Genomic DNA, 18,914 nt, shown 5'->3' on the forward strand with positions numbered 1-18,914 from the left:
AAAAATTGGAAGACTAATATATTCTGACAGCTACAGAAGAGGGCTGGGGGAGAGAAGGGCTAACACACTCCAATGTTTCAAGCAAGGGGCCACTCCCATGCCGGGATAAGCCACTTTTTGACCTTAAAGCCAGTCCCTCAACTTACAGGCTGATCATGTTCTAAGTTTCTTCCTAACCTGGAATTCTTAGAATCTAGAAAGTATTCTCCCCCAAGAACAATGTTCTAAGCACTGACTTATGTCACTCTAAAAGAGCCATCCTCACCTCAGATTTCCTTAAGAATCAGAGAATTTTGTCCTATGGGCCCTGCACACTCCAGACACAACTCGTACCTTCCTTTTTGGAAATGCATTCAGAACTCCAAATAAGACACAGTGCTTCTGACCCTACAGCACTGTCACCAGTGCCAAGATGTCAGTGATGGCCAAGGCCTGCCTTCCTGGGGTGAAGAGACTCGCCTCACCCACGGTGACCAGACAAGGGAACCGAGAGGGGTTAGGGTAGGGGCAGGAGGGGTCCTTCCTGTCCCTCCTTGTGGTCCTCACTTGGCCACCAGTAGAGAAGGCAAAAGCAGGAACTTGAGGCTGGCAAGGCAGACCCCAGGGCCACAGAGTGCAGGAATGCGGAAGGGAAGGAGAATTCTCTAAGGCTTCAGCTGGCCAGTTCCTCCAGCTCAGTCAGGACTGCCTGTGCTCTTAACTTTCATTTCCACTGTTGGTTGCTAAGTGCTATACATAATGTAAAAGTAAATAGTAACACAGCACAGTTTGGGAGACACAAAAACACACATCAATCAGCCAAGGGGGAAAAAAAAAACCTCTCAAAGTTTCTAGCTTTATTTTTAGATCCTGGTTGACCAAATGAGTAACCTAAGTGCCCAAAGGAAGAGAAGCTGGGACGGAAAAGTGTAACACAGATGCTGCAGATCTCCAGGCCCATCTTAGCTGATAAAATATGCATCAGTCAAGTCCTCAAGTGTTTTAAAGTACCTCACAGTAGTGCTTTGACTAGGGTACAACATCCAATGCACTCGACTCACAAGACTTGCTGGATAGAAAAAAACATCACCCCCTGGGGTTTCCAGACTGTGGAGCAAGCGCAACACAAAATATTGATACCCTTTAGTAGAGAATGCAACTTAATAAAAGTAACTAAAACAATGCTAAAGAAATGAGTGTAAATCCATTGAGGAAAGGAAGAGTGTTTTATTCACCTTGTATTTCCCACAACATCTGGCATATTGCCTTGGACAGAGTAGACATGCAACAAATGTTTTTTTCAAAAATAATATTAATAATAATTATGGTCCTGGAAGAGCCCTCATTTCTAAGCAAAACTATCATTGTGACCTTCCTCAGGTTCCCTACATGGTGATCAAACTAGACCTGAAGTTTCAAAGATAAATTTATCACTTTAAAAGGAAATCAGAAGGAAGAGCAAAACAAGAGATAGAATAATATAAAAGAATCAACCACCAGACTGGAAAACAGGAATAACCCTGAATGAGTCTTTGAGATTTGCTTGGCTTCTTCATCTGTAACACAAGATTATATTTGTGGCCCTACACCTCAGGGCAATGCAGCAGAGATGGAGGAGAAATCATTAGGGGCTGCTCAGACTACACTCACGAGCAGCATCGTGATGGTCAAGTTACAAGGCAAAGATCTAGGATCCAAGGGGACCAAGTTACTCTCAGTGGAACTACCACGTAAATGCAAAATCTTCTTTCCCTTAGAAAAGACCCTTCTGATTATAATACCACTGTTTTAAGTTGGGAAAAAAATGCACAAGTAAGAAAAGACACTTGCTTTATGGAAAGTTAAAAAAATAAAAAACACCATTCAATAAAGAGTGCTAGGACATCTTTTACCTTTTTAAATGTTCAAAACGTCAATCTATTAAATCCACTAGAAATATATCCTAGGATATAATCTTGCATAAAGTAAAAGTTACTGTACAAAAATGATAATAGCAAAAAAATTATTTAGATCTGTTATCAAATGACCAATCATGGAATGACTAAGTAACCTGAGGTATATCCAGTCAATGGATTCGTTTATGCCCAATTACATATTATCTACAAAGAATATAAAATAAAATGGAAAAGTCCTTTAAAGTAAAAACTTCCATTTCTTTTACTCTCAATCCTTCACTTCTGACACCAATGCACAAGGGTTTTTTCCACACCAACCAATTCTCTAACTCTCTGGGCACCAACTGGGTGTCCTATAACTCCATTCTTACTACTAACTACCTGGCGTTAATGCAGACCCCTCAGGTTAAGGGCTCAGTCCCACAAGACTGCTGTCCACTTCAGACACCAGTTCCAAGTCCTAGGTTGTCACCTGTACTTCTGACCAATCAGCTACAGATTGGGGGTTCCTGAGACCCCCTCCTCAGGTTCAATAATTTGCTAGAACAGCTCATAGAACTCAAGAAAATAGTTTACTTAGTAGAGTATCAAACTGTTACAGAAAGATACAACTCAGGAAGGCCAGTTGGAAGAGATGCATACAGCCAGGTATGGGGGAAGGGGCATAGAGCTTCCATGCTCTCTCCAAGCGTGCCACCCTCCCAGCACTTTGATGTGTTTGGCAACCTGGAAGGTCTCCAAACCCTATTACTTAGGATTTTTATGACAGTTCCATTATGTAGGCATGTGTTGATTAAATCATTGGCCTTTGGTGACTGAATTCAATCCCCAGCCCCTCTTCCCTCCCTGGAAGATTGGGGGAGACGGAGTGGGGGGGAGGGACTAAAAATTCCAACCCTCTATCTTACAAGAGTCACTTAATTAGCATAAATTCAGATATGGCTGAAAAGGGCACATTATGAATAACAGAAGATGCTCCTCTTATCCCTATCACTAGAAACTCCAAGGGTTTTAGGAGCTCTGTGCCAGCAACTGGGGGCAAAGACCAAATATATATTTCTTATTATATCACAATATTACAGCTTGCAGTACAGTTAAATGAAAAATAATTTTTAAATTATATATAAATATAACTATGTAGCTAAGAAAAAAATCTCTCATAAAAATAATGAAATGTTCCAAATATTAACCTTGTTTGCCTTTGAATATCTGGATTATTTTTTCTTTCTAGTTTTCCATAATGTTCACATTTTATTTCATGATAATGCCTTACTTTTATAATGGTGAGGATTAGGGTATGAAGGAAACGGCACCCAAGCTCTGGGGAACATATTCTTTAAGTGTCTGGATTAGAAAAATAGAAGGCACAGTCTTCCTGTTGCTTTCCCAAGAAACTTCAGAGGCCAGAATTGACTTCTGATTCTCACTGCTTGCCTTTTGGTCTCACATGGAAAAGGCTGTCATGTCTTCCAAAGGGTGAGGTGGTGGGAACTCAACATCACAGACTTCCCACATCCCGATCCTCCCCTTCCGACCAGTCACAGAGCAAAATTCCATCAAAGAGCTCTTACTTTAAATATCCTATTAGAAATTTTAGGTCACAAGCCTAAAGAAAATGTGTGTGTGTGTGTGTGTGTGTGTGTGTGTGTGTGTGTCTTTCTGTCTGTCTGTACATCGCTTCCTCCCCCCTTCCTCTATCTTCAAGGGCAGCAAGACAAACTCCAGGGCAATGATGCAGCCATCTGCCTCATTCGCCAAATCTGATAAATCTGAGTGATAAATGATAAATCTATTTATTAAAATAAAATGACAATGCAAAAGAGTGAGAACCAAAGGAACCCCAGCCACGTTAACACTCCAATATTAAACAATTCTAAATAACAACAGATTAAAGTCCATCCCTCCTCGCAACCTTGCCATAAAATCCAAATTAATAATCTCGGATCCCTATGGGCAGTATTCCGGACCCTAATACTGAATTAGGCTAAATATTTCCCCTTCAAGTGCATACAACAATGAGATAAACATTCAAAATCCCTTACATAGCACTACAGAGATATATATCATATATATCATTACATAAATGGTAAATTATGTAAAAACCCAATTATTAACACTGGCTGCCTTTGAATTATGGGTAACAATACTACAGTTATGTTCCTAAAAGTGTGGGGTAAATTAGAGATTTTTAATTTCAAAACTACTAAAAGTACACCCAGTGGTGTGTTCACCATTGAAAGAAATTCTCTGAAAAGCTTATTAAAACAAAAAAATTGTAGCAAAGAAAATGATCCCTCGAATTTATCTCTTCAGTAAATTCAAGTATTGGCAACTTCTTGTATGAAATGAAGGTGGTACAATTGTACCTTGGATATTAAAGAGCAGCTCCAGCAGCAGCAGGAGTTCTCTATGTGAGATGCTGCACCTCGTGCCCACCTAACCTTCTCAACCTTCACAGCAGCCCCATGAAGCAGGTCCATGTATTGTCCACATGTCACCTGAAGATGCAAGTTCCAGGAGCTCACACAGCTACTAAGCAGCAGCACTAAGACTGAAGCCAGGTTAATCCAGCTCCAGAGGAGATGTGCTCTTTCCACTCTGGATCTACAGATTGCCTCTGCACCCCTTTTTCCTCCTACCGAAATTATCCACGCTCAGGCTTCCCTGGTGATGCAGTGGTTGAGAGTCCACCTGCCGATGCAGGGGACGCGGGTTCGTGCCCCGGTCTGGGAGGATCCCACGTGCCGTGGAGCGGCTGGGCCCGTGAGCCATGGCCGCTGGACCTGCGCGTCCGGAGCCTGTGCTCCGCGACGGGAGAGGCCACAACAGTGAGAGGCCCGCGTACCGCAAAAAAAAAAATCCACGCCCAAGCTTGGCTTGGACAACATTTAGGAAAAACAACTGGTATCCACTAATCAAAGAGATCATCAGGGACTTTCCTGGTGGCGCAATGGTTAAGAATCCGCCTGCCAATGCAGGGGACACGGATTCGAGCCCTGGTCCGGGAAGATCCCACATGCCATGGAGCAGCTAAGCCCATGTGTCTCAACTACTGAGCCTGCGCTCTAGAGCCCATGAGCCCCAACTACTGAAGCCCACGCGCCCAGAGCCCGTGCTCGGCAACAAGAGAAGCCACTGCAATGAGAAACCCACGCACCGCAATGAAGAGTAGCCCCTGCTCGCCGCAACTAGAGAAAGCCCGCGCGCAGCAACAAAGACCCAACGCAGCCAAAAATAAATAAATTAAATTAAATTAAAAAGAGACGATCAATAGTAATGCTGAATGAAGAAGTTACTGAATTATTATGTCAATTTTCAAAAAGTTACTCAATCCTCAAATTAGAACTAGAGGAAGGAAGCTATACATGGCCTTCCAATAATGAAAACAGAAAAAATAAACCAATTACCCGGTCTGGTGGGGAAAAAGAAAGGTATAGAAGGGCCTAAAAATAGATGCCATGTTATCTCCACTTTAATAATAGCAGATTTGCACACATTCTCTTGGAAATGTCACCTAGGCAACCAGAAATACAAAGACAGAGATGTTTGGAAAAATATATGTATATGAATCTATTTTGCCATCTTCTGAACATAAATGATCACTATTGCAAGAAAAGGACGAAAACTAGGAGACTAAATAGTGGGGGAAAGGTAGGTACAGGAGAAAGTTTTGTAAGCAGGTGCCCAGTATAAAGAAGGGTAATAAGGTATAAAAGTAGGTCTCCATTTGTATAAGAAACCCTGACCTATTGCCTCAAATTTGGGTCAAGAATCTGCTAGGAGTGTTAAACATATTTTTTCTATGTTGTTGAAATCTCAAGTTTTTATCTAATAAAACAAAGGCAGACTAATACAAAAAAGGGTAGCCTGGCAAACTTTAAAACACATTTGGAAAACTATCTTAAGTCCCACTTAACTAGGGGGACCATATGTCGCTCTTCACCTGGATTGCCTAGGACATCCGTGTTTGTGCCTGTTGTTTTGTTATAATCATTAAAAAGCTCTCCTCCTTCACACTCAAAAGTGTCCTGGTGTGAACAATAAATTATGTGGTCACTATATTTAGCCAAGACATATTTCTTATCCGCTTAATGATGTGCTAGCTACTAGGTTGGGAACTTAGATTAGCACCAAGACAATTCTGAAGATAGAATCTCTGATCTCCAAAACACTACAATCTCGTTGAATAGACAAAAATAACACCCAAAACGACAGTGAAATAATGAAAACCTGATAATCATTGGTGTACTCTAGGCTGTAAGTGCCTTGGTTCAGATCAGAGACAAAGTAGACAGTGTATCCCCTCAAGTGGGGCACTACAGAGAACTAATGGCAAATGCCACCAGGCTTTACAAGCACTTACTGCATAGCAGGCACTGTGCCAAGCATGATGCCCACATGACGTCAGTTCATGCTCAAAACAACCCCAGAAGCGACGAACTATCATTATGCTCATTTTGCAGATGAGATGACTCACCCAAAGTCATGCCGGAGAATTCAAATGCCCAACTCCAAGCACACGTTCTCCACCACTGCGGTGTGGACACACTGCTTCCTGACTGCCAGCTTCTCCAGGAGTTGGTGCAGCAGTCACGCGTTAGCAGAGCCATCAGCTGCTCTTTCAGCTCTGTAGCAGTGCAAGCTGTGGTCAAGCTCTGGCAGAGGGTTGCCAGATCTGTTAGGGCCCAGGCAAGCCCCAGAGGTCTCTGTGATCCTACTGAGGATCGAGGCTAGTGAGAAGACGGCAATGAGGGGTTTAGGAAAGCAGTGAAGGCTCCGCTCACAACATCAGGGAGCATTACCACCCTAGGCCTGAGGGCTAGAGGGGAAGGAGTGGCTAAAGGAATGCAGAGAGGATGGCTGCAGGCAGAGGATGCCTGGATGGAGCTGTGGCCTTCGGGCAACAGACAAGCCAGCCTGCAACATCCAACCCAGCAGGAGGGCACGGAGGAAATAACTACCCTACCTCACTCTCCTCCCACCCTCCCAACAATGGCTGGACCCACCATAGGCTGAATTACACTAGAAATCAGAAGACAAAGATGGACATTGATGCTGATGGTAGAGATCAGCCTCTCAGGGCACAGAGCCACGTGGATAAGGGAGGAAAGAGACACGGAGGACACAACAAGAGATGGCCAGCCTGCTCGCTGTCCTTGTCCCTACAGAAGAGTGTGCTTCAACTGCAGCACAGGAAACTGGCCTAGTCGCTCTTTGGGGGTCAAGAAGATGCCAGTAAGTCAGAAGACGCCATCCTCAGCATCTATGTGACTCCAAGGCCAGCTTCATGGGCAAGTGACCTGTGCAGTTACACAAGGCACTATGTTCAGAAGGGCTTCCTGCTTGATCTAATGCTCACTGACACCATCTTGAAATTCTTAATAACTTTTTTAACAGGGGCCTCACATTTTCATTTTGCACTGGGCCTCCTAAATTATGTAGCCAGTCTTGTGCAAGGCAAACCGTTTTCTTCAGCTGGTGAGACTAAATTTTCTAAGCATCACAGTATGCCACGTATACTATTCAAAGCAAACAGACCCAAAGTTAATATTAACCAGAGTAACAATGTTATAGCAGAATATATAACATAATAAAGTGAAGGGACATTTTACCTTTTTTTTTTCTTTCCTCTTTCCCTTTTGAAGTCAAACTGCAAAGTGGCTGAGAAACCAAAATTAGCTGGCCCCTGGAGAGAAATGGACCTTAATTACAACTGCCTCTCCATAGCACAGAGGGAATGGATGTTGGCTCTTACCCAGTTAATGTGATCAACACAGACAAACAGAATAATTTACACCCTGGGGTGGACTCTCTTGATATATTCCACTTGATGAGTTGCAGCCATCAAATTAGCCAGGTAATTGCCAAAGCTACCCTTGACCTTGTCTTGTGTGCCTGATGTACACAGGCCCCAGTTTGGGACTCATTATTGAAAACACACGCATAAAAGCCTTGTTGATAGGCTGGTAACATTTACAAACCATATTTCTAAGCCAATGCTTTCTGAAGGACTAAAACTTGAGACTTTACTGCTTCTGCTTCATTTTCCTGAAAGACTCTAACATCTTTAGCCTTCCTCTGAGTAATTACAGTTTTAAAAGCATCTAGCAACCCCAGGTGAGAAGCCAGAACAGGAGCAGTGACTGCCCTTCTCCCATTCATTTCCTCCAAGCACGGGACAAAGCAAAGCACAGAAAACTTCCAGCAAGGCAGAGACCGAACTGGTTTTTGACAGCCTTTTTCACTCACCCCTTCATTTCAGAAATAAGGGATGGCAGATTCTAAGAATTTTGTTTGTTTGTCATTTAAAGTTAAAATAAAATTTCAATAGATCAAATCAAAAGCATGTACAAGACCTATACTCTATCAAGGAACCTATAGCCCAGGTGGTAAATCAAATCTATGGGCATCATGACAGAATCACAGGATCAAGGACTGCGGTGTACACTCATGAGCTCTGTTGTGGGTTGAATGGTGGCCCCAAAAAAGATATGTCTGCATCCTAAACCCAGGAACAGGCAAATATGATCTTATTTGAACAAAGGGTCTTTGCAGATATAATTAAGTTGAGGATCTTGAAATAAGACCATCCTGTAAAATGCAACTTAAAACCACAACGAGATAGCACCTCACCACTGTTAGAATGATCATTGTTAGAAAGACAAGAGATCACAAATGCCAGTGTGGATGTGAAGAAAAGGAAACCCCTGTGCACTGTTGGTGGGATTGTAAATTGGTACAGCCACTATGAAAAACAGTATGGAAGATCCTCAAAAAATTAAAAATAGAACTACCATATGGTCCAGCAATTTCATTTCTGGGAATATATACAAAGGAAATGAAAACACTAACTCAAAAAGATATCTGCAACCCCATGTTCATAGCAGCATTATTTACAATAGCCAAGACATAGGAACAACCTAAGTGTCCACTGATGATGAATGGATAAAGCTGTGGTATATATACACAGTGGAATGTTATTCAGCCATAAAACAATGAGAAAATCCTACCATTAGTAACAACATGGATGGACCCTGAAGGCATCATGCTAAATGAAATAAGTCAGACAGAGAAAGACAAGCATTATATATCACTTATATGTGGAATCTAAAAACAAACAAATTTTAAGAACCCCACCAAACTCATAGAAAAAGAGATCAGACTTCTTGTTACCAGAGGCAGAGGACAGGAGAAGAAGGAATTGGAGGAAGATGGTCAAAAGGTACAAACTTCAGTTATAAGATACATAAGCAGTAGGGACGGAATGTACAATATGATGTTATAGTTAACACTGCTGTGTGATGTATGGGAAAGATGTTAAGAGAATAAATCCTAAGAGTTCTCATCACAAGAGGAAACATTTTTTTTTCTTTTTGTGTTTCTTCTCTGTTTATTGTATAAATATGAGACGATGGATGTTAGCTGAACCTTTGTGGTAATCATTTCACACTACATGTAAATCAAAACATCATGCTGTACACCTTAAACTTATAGCGATGTATGTCAGCCTTTCTCAATAAAACTGGGGGGAAAATTATCTAGAATTATTATCCAGGTGAGCCCTAAATCCAATGACAGTTGTCCTTATAAGGTACACACAGAGGAGAGGAGGAGGCAGGAGTGGGAGTGATGCAGCCTCAAGCCCAGAAATGCTGATAGCCACCAGAAACTAGGAGAAGCAAGCAAAGAATTCTCCTCCAGAGCCTCTGGAAAAAGCCTGGCCCTGCTGTTAACTTGATTTCAGACTTCTGGCCTCCAAAATCGTGAGAAAATAAATTTCTGTTATTTTCAGCCACCCAGTTTGTGGTATTTGTTGTAGAGGCCACAGGAAACGAATACAAGCCCTCAGCCACATCTCTCACCTGTGGCCTCAGCTTCACCTCTCAGGGAATGGAAAATATGAGGCCTTCCAAAGCAGCCCTTCTGCTTTCACAGTGAGCCTAGTTCTGGCCCCAGAATAGGTCTTTTCCGCAATGCAGTACTACATGTATTTGGAGACCATAATAATCAGGCTCCCACAGAGCTTCTTCTGGCTACAGAGCCCCTCATGTCATGCCTCAGGGGAAATGAGCTCCACCTCCCACACACTAGACCCCGCCCTGTGCATTCCCCCCAGCCAGAATAGCAGGGAGGGAACTACCATCTCCTTTGTCCTCAACACTCTTCTCCTTCCAAGGTGGCCAAGTCTCATTAATGTTTAAGCAGCCAGGTTACGCTATAAACTCTTTTGAAACTTTGAACTAAAAACAAAACAAACTTACAGCTTTCTCACGTGTGTTTCACGGACATATCATCAACTATACAAAAAAGATTTTTTTATTGAAACATAACCAATCAGCTATGAAACATATTTAAAAAATGCCTGTTGTTGGGACTTCCCTGGTGGTCCAGTGGTTAAGAATCCATCTTGCAATGCAGGGGATGCCGCAGGGCAACTAAGCCCGCACGACACAACTAGAGAGCCCATGTGCCGCAACTACAGAGTCCATGTGCTCTGGAGCCCACGTGCTACAACTACAGAAGCCCGGGTACTCACAGCAACGAACAAAGAGCCCGTGCACCACAATGAAAGATCCCGCGTGCCACAACTAAGACCCGACGCAGCCAAAAAATATTTTAAAAAAAAATACACACTGTTATTTAGAGAAAAGGGGGGGGGGTGATTTCTGAGCAGTCACTCACTCTAAATTTTGACAGCCTAGCTAAGTTTGCACAAATCAGGTTACTACCAAAGAATCAAAACACACAGGTTTCTGAAAAACCTAACATTCCAGATCCAACTAGATGTACAGAAGAAATGTTCCTGGGTTCAAATCCCAGCTCCACAACTTACTAGCTACTGACCTAGGGTAGGTCACTCAGCCTCTTGATGCTTTAGTTCTCTTACCTGTAAAGGATAATCGTAAGGCTCTCTCTTGCCGGATTCTCTCTGCTTTGCCCTCCAGATCCAACCTCCTCCCTTCCCCACCCTGCTCTCAGCCCTGGGAGGCTGACTTCTATAGAAAAAAAGGTAGTCCCTGCATTTCTTGCCCTCTGGCTTCTGGTTGATTTGGCCAATTGGAAGACACCAGCAGATTAGAGGGGGGGAGAAAAGAGTGGCTGGGGACTTACTCACCTGGTGCCTCCCGGCCAGACCATACCTAGGCAGTAGCTGTATTCTTCTACTGAAGGGCAATTCCAGAAACTGCTCTTTCATGTCACCCTTTCAGGACTGCACACTCATCTAGCCAGTGTGGGTGACTTCCCTTAATTTGCCCACAACTTTATGAATATGGTAGTCCCCCATTATCCATGGGGAACACATTCCCAGCCCCCCAGTGGATGCCTGAAACCACAGATAGTGCTGAACCCTATATATACTATGATTTTTCCTATACATATGTAGCTATGGTAAAGCTTAATTAATAAGTTAGACACAGTTAGAGATTAACAACAATAACAAAATTGAACAGTTATAGCAATATACTGTAATAAAAGTTATGTGAATGTGGTCTCTTTCCCTCTCTCAAAATATCTTAATTGTACAAATGTAACGCCTTTTCCATCTTAACTAAGCATTTATCATTCACTGGGGCCGTAACTTTTTTTTTTTCTTCAGAAAAAAATGCACCCATGCACAAATTTTGCACAGCATTTCAAGGGGGACTCACGCCTTCTTGGAGCCCAACAGGGACACCGTCCGTGAGGGTCGCAGGGCCCAGGTCAGGGGCTGTAACTTTTGCAGTTTGAGATATGATAGCAAAACTAGCACAGCACATATTTCTTTTTCCTTCTTCACAATTTCACGGATAGAGGATTCGTTCTTACCGTAAATCTCAGCAACCTCAGCATAAGGCTTTGTTTTCTTCCCTCGTTGAGAGCTTTCACCTTTTCACTTAAAGTAAGCACTTTACAGCTTCTCTTTGGCATATGAGAATTCCCAGCATCACTACCCTTGCGCTTCTGGGCCGTTATTAAGTAAAATAAGGATAACTTGAATACAAGAACTAAAATACCACGGATGTGGATCTACTAAGTGACTAACGGGCAGGATACGCTGGACAAAAAGACGATTCCGTCTTGGGCGGGGCGGAGCAAACTAACGCGAGATTTCATCACTACTCAAAATGGCGCACGATTTGAATTGTTTATTTCCAGATCTTCCACTTATTTTCGGACCATGGTAAATGAAACCTTAGAAAGCAAAACTGACGATAAGCGAGAACTAGTATAGTCTTTTCATTAAACTTTCTTCAGTTGTACCCTTTTTGTGTGTGTGTGTGTGGTACACGGGCCTCTCACTGCTGCGGCCTCTCCCGTTGCGGAGCACAGGCTCCGGACGCGCAGGCTCAGCGGCCATGGCTCACGGGCCCAGCCTCTCCGCGGCATGTGGGATCTTCCCGGACCGGGGCACTAACCCGTGTCCCCTGCCTCGGCAGGCGGACTCTCAACCACTGCGCCACCAGGGAATCCCTTCGGGCTATTTTGAGTGATGCCGCTGTGAGCATAAACCCTATGAAAGGTTTATCAGCCACGGTCCTACAGGGAGGCACACAACACACTCAAAAGAGTATAACTGGGCTTCCCTGGTGGCGCAGTGGTTGAGAGTCCGCCTGCCAATGCAGAGGACGCGGGTTCGTGCCCCGGTTTGAGAAAATCCCACATGCCGCGGAGCGGCTAGGCCCGTGAGTCATGGCCGCTGAGCCTGCGCGTCCGGAGCCTGTGCTCCGCAACGGAAGAGGCCGCAGCGGTGAGAGGCCCGCGTACCGAAAAAAGAAAAAAAAAAAAAAAAAAAGCCAAAAAGTAGAAGCAACCCAGGTGTCCATCGACAGATAAACGGATAAACAAATGTGGTATATGCATACAATGGAATATTAGCTTTAAGAAGAAAGGAAATTCTGACGCGTGCTACAATATGAATAAACCTTGAAGACATTACGCTAAGTGAAATAAGCTAGTCACATAAGGACAAATATTGTATGATTCCACTTATATGAGGTACCCAGAGTAGTCAAATCCGTAGAAACAGAAAGTAGAATGAATGGTGGTGGCCAGGGTCTAGTGGGCACGAGGAAATTAAAAGTTTTTGTATAATGGGTATGGAGTTTCAGTTTGGGAAATTGAAAAAGTTCTGAAGATAGATGGTGGTGACGGTTGCACAACAACGTGAACGTACTTAATGCCACAAAACAGCACACTTAAAAATGGTTAAAATGGTAAACTTTATGCTATATATATTTAACCACAATTTTTAAACGTATTTAAGAAATATTAATTGCTCACCTATTACACAAAGCACCGCACTGGGGATACACAAACTGGAAGGTCACTGTCTCCATCAAGGGTGCTCAGCTCCTGCACTTCCCCCATAAACCCCTCATTCCAGCAATCTGTTCCCTAATTATGTCTTGCACTTTCAAGCTGGAATACAAATTCCTTCAAGACAAGGGACTAGATCATACTCATCCAAATCCCTAGAACTTAACAAAATGTTGAGCACATCCTCAAAAATATTGGTTGAATAAGTGAGTAAAAATCTAGCCAAAGAAGTCTATGTTCTTTTTTTCCCAAGTCTTCTAGCCAGTCAGTACTTAACATTTCTTGAAGTTAGTTACCTATATTTTCAGAAATGAAAAGAGTAGAACCTCACGCTAAACTCACTTTAAATTGTTCTTTTGACAAACAATCCTACTAATTGCATAAATTGTGGGTTTTAAATCAGAACTCCTTTGTTTGCTAGCCATGTGTCCACGGACAAGTTATTGACTGCCCCTAAGCCTGTCATCTGTTAAGTGGGAATGCTGACATTACTATAGTGGACATCTATTGCTTTGTAATCCAAAATCTATTGGCCAATCTCCTGGTGACAGTATAACAATGTTGTGCTGGAGAAACACCCTTGCTCCTACTTCTTAGCCTATGGCTCAGGGATGAAACCCGCAACCAAGCCCAAGCCCTAGACTAGTGTAGAACTCAGGAATGCTGGGGTATTCTATCATGGTGATAGAGACAGAGGGACGGTGAGGACCAAGCCTGGCTGTCATTATTGCCTAATCCCAAACCCTGACAGACATCACTAATTGACCACAGCACTCGTTCCTACTGAGCCTGGACCCAGCCTTGGATTCCTCTTCAACCCAGCTCTCCAGGCAGCCACTACCAATCAAATCAGTCAAAGATGACAGGCAAAATGAAACCAATTGTCTTAGCTCCAGAACAGCAGTTGGCAGTTTTTATGTAAAGTACAGTGTAGTAAGTATTTTAGGCATGGTCTCTAATATATATTCTTCTTTGTGTTTTGATTTGTTGTGTTTTCAGCCCCTTAAAAATGTTAAAAAGCATTTTTTGATCTTTCAGCTTACCAAACCCCCTGCTCTGGAGCCTTGAAATCAGACTCTGGGGCTGTCCCAGAGATCCAGGCACCATCTTATCTCCCTCTGCAGGACTCCTGGGAGCTCAGTACTGGAGCACTTCGAAATGCCACCTCAGTCAGAAGTGCACACACAGAACACACTGAATTGCCTGAAAAGTACAGAGGAGCTTTGATGACAGGAGAGTTTCTGTTCTTATCACGCCAATCCCAGGGCAAGCTGACACCCACACTCTGGGGGAAGCTACAATCCAAGGAAGAGCTACAAAGCCCATGCACGTGCTGACCTTCACTTCTACTTCCAGAAGCAATTTCACCGCACAGCCCCTCAGACAGCCGAACACACTCATTCCCCACAGCCAATGTGAGGAAAGCAAGAGTTCAAATCACTACATTTCTCCATTGTTAGTCTAACTCCTTACAATTAAAAAAACACCTCTGAAATTGTTCCAAGAGACTGTGCCACATGTCTTTTGGCCAACCTTTGATTCCTTATTTATTCCTTATTTCCCAAAGCTTTTTTTTTTAATTGCAGAGTAGTATGTATAAAAGTTGGTTTGGTCCTCCTCTTTATTATTTTCCTTGTTTCTGGTTTTAGTGGAAAGGAATGAACTTTGCTTGACTGATGTTCATTCATTCATCCAATAAACAATTACTTATAATCCCAATCCACCTCTCAAGGCACTTGCAGGTAGGAAAGACAATTGCAGATGATAATGCAGAGTGATAGGAGGGGTAGGTGCAGGGTAACATTCCAGCATGAAGCAAGGGCAGCTCAGTCAGCTGTGGCGGTGATGAGTACCAGGAGGTCTGCTGGAAGGCAGTGTCACTGCAGCAGAGCAGGGAAGAATGCATAGGGGTTGACCAGACAAGGAAGGATGGGAGGATGGCAGGTGCTGAGACTCAGTGGCCTGAGTAAAGGCTACACATGGGGTTTGGGGGCGGAGGGAGTTTGGAGATGAAGCTGGCAAGGAGACCAGGGTAGGGTCATGAAGGCCTTGGATTCCAAACTCTATCCTGAAAGCCACAGAAAGCCTCTGAGGGAACTAAGCCGAATGACTGACTTAGATTTTTATTTTCAAAACAAGCATTCTAGTTGCAGTTTGGAGAACCCACTGGAGCAAGAGAGTCCTGATTTGGAGCAAGGAGCCCAGTGTGAAGGCAACTGGAGCAATTCAGGCAAGAAGTGATGAGGTTATGAACTAAATCAGTGACAGCAGGAAATGAGAGAAGGGGGAAGACATCAACAACAACAAAAATAAGAGCTCACATTTATGCAGCACTTTCTAATGACAAAGCACTGTGTGAAGTGCTTTTTGTGTATTAATTCACTTTATCTTCACAACAAGCCTGAGATAAGTTTGGTACCTATTGTCAACCACAGATCAGGAAACCCAGAGAGATTAAGGAGCCCAAGGTCTGAGAGCTATTTGTGTCCCAACCAGAAGTCACATCCAGCAGTCTGGCTGCAGAGTCCACTCTCCTCACAGCCCACTCTCCTAAGCACACCCACAGAGAGTGGATATTCGAGATGGGCGCTGAGTGGTTGAAATGGGGGAGACTCCAGGGCAATCTCCAGGGGCCTGGCTTGGGTACCTGAACATTTGGATTTCAGCTTCTTGAGCCTCCACTTCTGAAAGAAGCCCCATCCCCAAGTCTATATTTAGCCCTCAACCAGCATTCCCCATACACCCACACTCTCCCCATCACCCCACCACCCCTTTCTCCTTTGCAGTCCTTGCAGGCGCATTTGGAGTGAAAAACCTCACAAGCACTGCCAGTCAGGTCTGAGAAACCCCGACAGCAAAGTCTGCTCTTGGTAATCCAGAGGCTTAGGTCTATTATTTTCAAATCAGTCAGAACTGGGAAAACTTGGAGCAAGCCTGTGTGGTATCCTTCTCAGCAAGCAAGACCCTGGCAGCCCTACCTCTGTGTTTCCCACTAGTTGCCCTAGAGAGCAGAACGTGTACCATTATTTGGGGCCAGCGCTTAACAGAAGCACGTTCGCCTGGCCAGCAGCCTCAGACCCGCAGGAAGAAAGTGGCCCTGGCGGGGAGACCTTCAGAGAGCCAAATGGCTTCTTTCTCCAGGCATGAGAGTTAAAGCAAGCATCTGCAGCAAGAAACTTGTGTTATTTCCTGCGGACAAGGAGACCTCCTGCCCCTCCCGGGCTGATCCAACCCACTTTGCACATCCTGCTTCTCTGGGAGCTAAAAATAAATCGGTATGCACTGAAAAACACTCAAACACATCTCCCCAGCACACCCCTTCCCGAGTTCCCGAGGGCAAGAGACCCAAATCTTTCAAGTCCTGAGTCCAAAATGCAGACCACTTCCTCGTCTGCGTTCCACTGGCGCCTGTTGGTGGTTCCCAAAGCCCCCTCCCCACGCGCCCACCCCTCGCAAGTTACTCCTGCGGCCTCTGAGGGCCGACTCTGAGGCCCGGGAACCCGCGAGTGCCCTCGACCCCCACCTCCTCCCCCGACCCCGGGAGGGATGCTTCCGGTGTCCCGGGCCACCAGGCGCACCAACGCCCCCTTCCGACCCAGCACGTCCCCTTCCGACCCAGCACGTCCCCTTCCGACCCAGCGCGGCCCCAACCTGCCTGCCCTGTGCGCCTCTGCGCGTCCCTCTGCAAAGTTGCTCTCTTTTTCTGCCACCATCTTCAGGGTCTTTGGTTTTGTTTTATTTTCCCTCAGAGGCACTGAAGGAAGGACGGAGGAATTGACAGGATGAGCTGCAGCCGGGAAGGGCTGCGGGGACCAGGTCTCCGGGACCGCGCGCTCCTCGCGCCCACCCCTGCGCCCGCCGCGCCCCGAGCGCGCCGGTCCCCCTAGCAGCCGCTCCCGGTGCCACCACCCCCGCACACCCGCCAGGCTGCAACTCCGACTACGCTCTCGCTCCGGAGAAGCGGACGGAAGGCGCTGCGACTCACCGCCTCGGCCGCTCCCAGCGTCTGTGCCGCCGCGCCTGAGGCGGCGGCGGCGGCGGCGCCTTCCCTCCGCCCGCCTCCCCCGGGACAGCACCGCCGCCCGCCGCGCCCCCCTCCCCAGCCTGGCTCGCCGCCTCCCCCCCTCGCGGCCGCCGACCCACCTCCCCACTGCGGCCCCGCAGGCAGCCTCTCCTGGGTGGGCGGACGGCTGGGGTGCAGAGGGCCAAGCTGAGGCGCGCGCGCGGTTTGCAGGTGCAGTGGACACCCCGATGTTGTGCTGGTGCAGCCGCTAGGCTTATTATCCCCGTTATACACGCTAGTCCTAGCCCACCGCCAGGCTTCTAGGCAGTCTACACTGCTGCTTTCTAAGCGGTGCCATTTGTTTAGGGTCGTGGGAAGGTCAGATTCAACGTAGAGCACCTTCTTCCAGGCTTCGATTGGGAGACCCTGGGGTCCCTGCTACGCAGCAGTGAAGTTCAAGGGAGTCTTGGAAGGACGAGCCCGCAAGGAGGGACGGGCTGCTTTGCCTCATCAGTGTTTTCTTTACCAGAGCTTAGCAAAAAGCTGGGAAGAAGGACATCTAAGGGATCTCTTCCCCCCTCGTTTCCCCCACCTCCTGTAGCCCACCGCAGAATGTCACCAAATCTTCCATCTCCACTGGAGATGATAAGAGGCAAATGTCTTGACAATTTATTCAACCAATATTTATCAAGTGACTGCCATCACATGTTCCTGTCCTGCTGCGTTGGCCACTCAGGACCTCTCAAAAAGCTACTGTAACTTCCTATACTTGTCAACTGCAGCAACATTTCCAGAACCCACAGAAGATCTCAATAGCAAGTCAAATTCATTGATTAAAAAAACTTGCTGGTAAAAATAACAAAAAGGCACCATGTAAAGCTGTAAAGGCACCATGACTTGTCCATGCTTGTTATAATGATTACAAAATCTTTTAATATGACTAGTAGTTGTAGAAATGACCGTCACATTTAGGTTCATACATCTGCCAACTCTGATTTGAAAATCACGGAAAATGTTCCCCTGACCAAAGCCATCCTCTTAGTTCTTAGTTCTGCCTTCCATTTCCACATCATTTACTCCTTCAGGCAAAGCTTACAAAACCAAAGACATCTGAGAGGCCATTAAACCATTTATGGGATACTAAAATTTGTTCCAGATTGGATTAGCAGATTAGTTCAGTGTTTTTGCCTCTCTGGGTACACTTTGGAATCACCTAGGGAGTCAGATTTTTTTGTTCGTTTTTTAGTGGTAGGCCTCGCCCCACACCCATAGATTCTGATTTAACTGCTTGGGGTGCAGCCTTGCTTAGGGACGCTTTACAAGGGCCCCAGGAGATTCTGATGTGCAGCCAGGGTTGGAAATCCAGGGATTAGCCAATCATCAAACTGAGCCTGAGGCAATGGGATGACAAACCAAAAAGTTTTGACGCAAGGAAAGGTCTGAGCAGGTGCTGCAAACCTCAAACGTCCCTAAGGGATTAAAAAGAAATAACAAGTGACTTAGCCTGGTTGCACAGGGCCAAACTGGCAAGGACTTCAAGGACATAAAGCACAGTCTCTTTTTTCCACATGGGAAATGCAGATCCAGTGTGGCCACTCAAGTTGGGGATTTTTTCATTTTGTTTTGTTTTTCCTCCACAGAGAAGCCAAAAACCTACATTTAATGTGAACTCTTTTAATTTTAAAATGTTGGTAACTAATTAAAAAAATATTTTTAAAAAGAAGAGTTTATAGGCCACA

At 45.1% G+C, this 18,914-nt stretch overlaps 1 protein-coding gene across 6 annotated transcripts in view; it reads right to left on the bottom strand.

Moving 5' to 3' along the window:
• NCALD (neurocalcin delta) overlaps window positions 1–17,666 on the bottom strand; it is a 431,469-nt gene extending 413,803 nt beyond the window's left edge. For 2 of the 6 annotated variants that reach the window (XM_060287229.1, XM_030863028.2), the window contains exon 1: window positions 17,158–17,229. The gene's annotated coding sequence lies outside the window, so the exon portion shown is untranslated. Of the gene's footprint in view, window positions 1–16,827; window positions 17,044–17,157; window positions 17,230–17,315 lie in introns of those variants that run through there. The other 4 variants (XM_060287230.2, XM_060287228.2, XM_070043993.1 and 1 more) reach the window with 4 other exon arrangements.
• Between the last annotated feature and the right edge of the window lie 1,248 nt (window positions 17,667–18,914).

The sequence above is a fragment of the Globicephala melas genome, chromosome 17 (assembly GCF_963455315.2).
Source record: "Globicephala melas chromosome 17, mGloMel1.2, whole genome shotgun sequence".
Classification (NCBI taxonomy): domain Eukaryota; kingdom Metazoa; phylum Chordata; class Mammalia; order Artiodactyla; family Delphinidae; genus Globicephala; species Globicephala melas.